The following is a 6,137-nucleotide window of genomic DNA, read 5'->3' on the forward strand; positions in this document are numbered from 1 at the left end:
CACAGTTTTATATGTTCTTTGCTTATGTTGAAGTTATTTTATCTAGTTTAGTATTTTCCACAAGAAGAAAAGGTAATATATTTTTAAAGATTATGATTGCTGAATTTTAATTCTTTAGTTTGTTTAAAACAAAACATCATCCTTAGTGTGTCTACTGATAAAATTTTGTGTTAAAAGTGTGTCTACTGATAAAATTTTGTGTTAAGTGTTTTCCTATAAAATTTTTACCTTAAAGGGTTCTTATAATGGATCCACAGCCAGGGACATCAGGACTAAAAAGGATAGTATGTTGAAGCTGATGACATTGAATCAGTTCTTTATAATATATCATCTGATATTAAAATAGAATTCAAATGCAGCCATTGATGTTAGAAAGCTACAAACAACAGATGCTGGTATTACTTGGAGTGATGATTCTTCACATGTGAAATCCATTTACTAAAAGGCAGTGCCTACTTGTTCCAGCACCCCCAAGAAGTGACCACAGAAATGCTTCAAAGCAAAAATAAAAACTCTCGCAAATATAAGTGGCAGTGAACATGTTAAAGTGTATGCTATAGTGTAGAAATTGTGCCAAACTATTAATTACAGGCTTACTCTAAATAATGGTGAAATACAAAGGTGTTCAAAACATAAACAATGGACATAGAAAATTAATCCATTAAATGGTGTTCTGATAAAAATAGTAAACTCCTATTGCAGCACCTCTGAGGGGACTAGCCTGAAAGAGCAATAAAAGTGGGTATATTTCTGGATGCTATTTTGTAAATATTTTGGTACATAACATTCATTTTTCAAGTTTTTTTTTCTTTTCACTCTTATTTTCTCTCAGTGTTTTCAAAGTAGTGGTTACATTCGTTTTCACAAGGAAAGTAACTATATTTGATTTTTCGGCACCTTCAACTTTTTTTTTTTTCATGATATTAAAAATAATGAAAATTTTTAAATAGATTTTAATTTAATTAAACATATCATGAGTATTATATACATGACAAATGTAGCTATTAACATAATAATTGCTGCCCTCATTACTGATGCTATATTACACACACACACACACACACACACACACACACACACACACACACACACACACACACACACACACACACACACACACACGCACGCACGCACACAATACTGTACTTGCAAGGAAAGCAGACTAATAATATTGAATTAATAGGGGGAAAAAAACAGAGGAGAGTGTGCAAATGTAACAGCAAATGGCTAGACACTTGAGTCATAAAGAGCAGTCATTTCATCCTTAAAGCTTCAAGTTAAACATGAAATATACAAACATTACCTGCACCAGGAACGATTTCCATGAAGTAAATAAGATTCAGTCCCTATTAACTCATTCCCAAAAGCACAAAAAAAAAAAAAAAAAAAAAGCGCAAGAGAAAGAGTTACATCTGGTTTATTCCTTCTTGGGACCTTAAAAAAAAGGTGATATAAGCAGAAAAGCAGTTTAAATGGGAGTGTCATAGATGTTAAAAAATGTGTGGCAGTTCACAGACCAGAAGAAAAGAGCATTTAAAAGTGGGAAAGCATTATAAGCAGGAGCACTGGAGTTTACTGTATGTGAATTAGAGGTTATATCATCTGTGCTGAGTCAGGACTTCAATGGAATTCACTAATACAAAAATGTAACAAATTTTAAGTTTTTTTTGATAATTTAAAAATAAACCACTATACTGATCATAAAGAGATAAAAAAGTAAGTCACTAAAGAAGAAAAAAGAAGTATGCATGGAAGTGACAGAACACAGCATTTATTTTTTGCCATAATCAGCACAGACATTTATACACTTGTTTCCATTGCTTTATTAAATTCAGAAAACCTGCTGCATAAATGATGATTGCTGTAATAACCAGTGATATACACAATTTTCAAACAGAGAAATGTTTTCCACAAAGTTAACTAGGATCATCACCTCCTAAATCTGTTATACTTAGTGGGAATACAGGTTACTATGACAGTGCAGTAAAATTGTGTTATAACGAATATTGTTTGAATAAAATTTTCACCATAATGAAAGTGTTTTTAGCTATCGCGTGCCTTCCCCTATTATTAGTATCTTAAGTTTCATTTGAAAAAAAAAAAAATAGTTTTGATGAAAACTTCAGTACAACAAATTATTTTCAAAGTTCAACTATGCATAAAATGCATAGGTGAACTTTGAAAATAATTTGTTAAGAGAGGAGTTGATGAATAAAAAAAAGTGATGTATGATGATCAATCTGAGTACCAGTCACTACATTTTTTTTTTGTTTAAATGTTTAAATTGAAGAAAATATATAAAAAAGTGGATATGAGACCATAATGTTCTGTGTTCTTATGATTCCAAGTTTTGTTTTAAAATATTTCCATATGAGGTTCATTCATTTGGCAAAAGAGCTTTAAAATTAATAATGTAATTCAATCCGAACCCATACATATTCAATTTCTCTGAAGTTTAATTTTCAAAAACAAAGATAAACATTAGAAATGAAAACTGATATAGTAATATGTCAAAAGTAATAATAATTGGCACTTTATTAAAGATTCATTTAAAGTTGGTATTTAAGTAATACTAATGATGAAATTACTACTTTTATATATTAGAATAGTGCACAATAATTTATTTGAACAAATAAATGACTCATTTAAAAAAAAAGTGGCGATATTCATTAAGATAAAATTTTCTAAACAATGAAATGATTCATGAAGCCCCAAAAAGTTTGTTATAAAAATATTTTAAAAATCAGTCCTTATGAACTATCACCCTTCAATTCACTATTTTCCTCCATGCCCTTCAAGTAAGTTGATAGCTTTCCTAAAATGAGGAGTCAAAACCTGTATTTTGTATAGTAGAATAATTGCTTCTTTATTTCTACTGACAGAAGTCCTGTATATCACTAACAGAACTAAGTGCACTGTTGTAGTAACCTTACTGCAGTGCTGAGAGAAACTCATGACAGACTGCATTACAACCCTCTAGAACCTTTTTAACTTAAACAGCAGTATGCTGTTCCTCCACCTGATCAATTAATTTCAGATTATTTTAATTCATATGCATTTACTATTTATAGTAACCAGCTGAAGCATGAGAAACTTTCACAGTGAAATCATTACTTTTAATTATAATCTTTTCAACTGAAAGACTAACATCTTTATATTGCTTTCACTAGATTAATCATACTTTATTTTTTAAAATCCCAAATAAGTTGTCAGTAGGATGCAGATATGCATCCCACCTATAAATTATGTTATAAAATTATGTGCAAAATGTCACTACTCTTATACAGTTTTTGCTATTTTAAAACTATTATAGCTAAGAAATTTTTAATAATTTGACACTTGTTAAACTGAGTCAATATTTTTTCTAGAATATAAAAAAATAATGCGTTATCAAAATGTGGTTAAGTTTTAAAGTTTATATATATTTTACATAAGGATATCCTCATGAATATATTTTATCAATAAAAATAATAACAAATAAATAAATGAACATGTCATGATGAAACGCAAACCAGAGCCTACAAAATGAAGGTAAAGGATATCCTCATTGGACCAACACATCTCATACCAAAGAATGTGCTAAAATGCTATTTCTTACATATGATTTCTCCAGATATCAATAAAAAGTTATTTTTAACTTAATATTATGTATATATATTTAATGCTTGCCATTCACCTCAACTATGAATTCAAAATTTTTGCCAATGATTTTAATATATAAGATAAGGAGATTATGATAAAAATTATTTCTTGATAGAAATAATGGTCCTACAAAAATATTTATGATATAAACAGACTGTACAAAGATCATTCAAACAAAATCTACAAAAGTTAAATGAAAGTTGTATTTCACAAATAACAATGAACTATTTATGTCAATCTTCAATGTAGTTCCCATTATGTTTTACATAATTCTTTGAACATTGTACTAATGCTTGGATTGAAGAGAAGTTTTATGGTTGATGTTGTAGCCATTCACAAACATGTCATGATGAAAAACAAACCAGAGCCTACAAAATGAAGGTAAAGAATATCTTCATTGGACAAACACACCTCATACAAACCATTATCCTTACCTCTTCATCTGACAAGAAGTGTTGTTCTCTTAGTCAATCTTTTAGTGGCCAAAAAAAGGTGAATCAAATGGAGTAGGTCTGATGAATATGAAGGATTGGTTAGATAATGTTCCAGTATCATTCCTTTATGATTCTAGAATACAGTGAGTAACTTTCTTGACTGATGCTTGGGTACAGATTTTCTTTGATCGAGGTGAGCTTGTAGGTTGCCACTCTGAACTTGCATGCTTGTTTTCTAGTGAATACCCAGGATTCATCCCCAGTCATTATATGTTTTAAGAAGGGCATCTCCTTCATGTTCATACCATCTTAGAAGCATGTAACACATTATTAAGTCATTAGAAAATAGGCCTTGTACGTCGGGTTGCATTATATCATCCAGGTTTCTTGCGACGACCGACTGACTGGTTAAAATAAATTTATTAAAATACAAATGATATATACATAAGATAAAACAAATAAAATAAGATAAAAGTGTTAAAATACAATAAGATAAAAGTGTTAAAATACAATAAGATAAAAGTGTTAAAATATAATATAATAAAATAAAAGCATTAAAATACATAGTAGCTTTCAAAGCAAAGTGCCTCTTCATCAGCTAGTCTGTGAACGGTGGTGTACTTTAGTATATATTGATGGTTACAATAGCACAAGTCAGCTGGGCATGATCATGTATCATGAGTCTGGTGTAGGTAGAACAGAATTACGTACACGTGATGGCTGCCAGCACTCATCGCACTGCAATACAGTACATTCTATAATAGGGTGTAAGTGTACTACCCTTGTGCGATTCATAGTACTATTATTGATGGTTATGTGCAGTGCTTCAAGCCATGAGCGCTGGCGGTAATCACGTGAATAGTCGACGATTTCAATATCCCATTGGGATCAAGATTGTGCTGCCCAACCCAATAATGCTTGGTGACTGCGGAGCATTCAAAATTAGCGGTTCGCAGAGCCACCTCATGCTCAGAAAACCAATCTTTCAATCTTCTACCAGACTCACCTACATAACACCCCCCACAATCCAGACATGTAATGCAGTATACAGAACCACTCTGTAGGAAAGGAGAAACAGGTGCTTAGAAATAATAGATTGTAATTTCCTCCCCAGAAGTTGCACACAGTGTATATGATGGAGACGCAAAATCCTAACAAGACGTTCCGATACGCCCGGATAATAAGGGATGTAAGCGGTAGAGATAAATTGATTGACGCAGGTTAGATTGTGTGCAAGCCAATTTACCAATTATGGGTCTGCATACATCCCTGGTCATTTGCGTAGTACTGCTCGTACTTTATTCTCCCGTACTTGGACACACTCTAGTTCGACTGGTGACAGGCAATTGAAGAATTCTAAAATTAGGGCGGAGCTTTCAAATTGCGGCTATCCACCTCATGTTCTAGATAGATGTGATCTTCAGGCTCATGAATTTTTTACGCAATCTAACCCGCCTCGTGTCAATCAATTTATCTCTATCGCCTACATCCCCTATTATCCGGGCGCATCAGAACTTCCTGTTAGGATTCTGCGTCTCCATCACATATGATGTGTACAACTTTTGGGGAGGAAATTACAATCTATTATTTCTAAGGTGAAAACACCTGTTCCTACTTTCCCATGGAGTGGTTCCATATACCGCATTACATGTCTGGATTGTGGGGGGGTGTTATGTAGGTGAGTCTGGTAGAAGATTGAAAGATCGGGTTTCTGAGCATGAGGTGGCTCTGCGAACTGCTAATTTTGAACACTCCACAGTAACCAAACATTATTGGATTGAGCAGCACAACCTTGATCCCCAACGGGATATTGAAATCGTTGACTATTCACGTGATTACCACCAGCGCTCGTGGCTTGAAGCACTGCACATAGCCACCAATAATAGTACTATGAATCGCACGAGGGGAGTACATTTACACCCTATTATAGAATGTACTGTATTGCAGTGCGATGAGTGCTGGCAGTCATCACGTGTACGTAATTCTGTTCTACTGACACCAGACTCATGATACATGATCATGCCCAGCTGACTTGTGCTATTGTAACCATCAATATATATT

Source organism: Mastigoproctus giganteus, chromosome 8 (genome assembly GCF_048544385.1).
Source record: "Mastigoproctus giganteus isolate SK-2022 chromosome 8, ASM4854438v1, whole genome shotgun sequence".
Classification (NCBI taxonomy): domain Eukaryota; kingdom Metazoa; phylum Arthropoda; class Arachnida; order Uropygi; family Thelyphonidae; genus Mastigoproctus; species Mastigoproctus giganteus.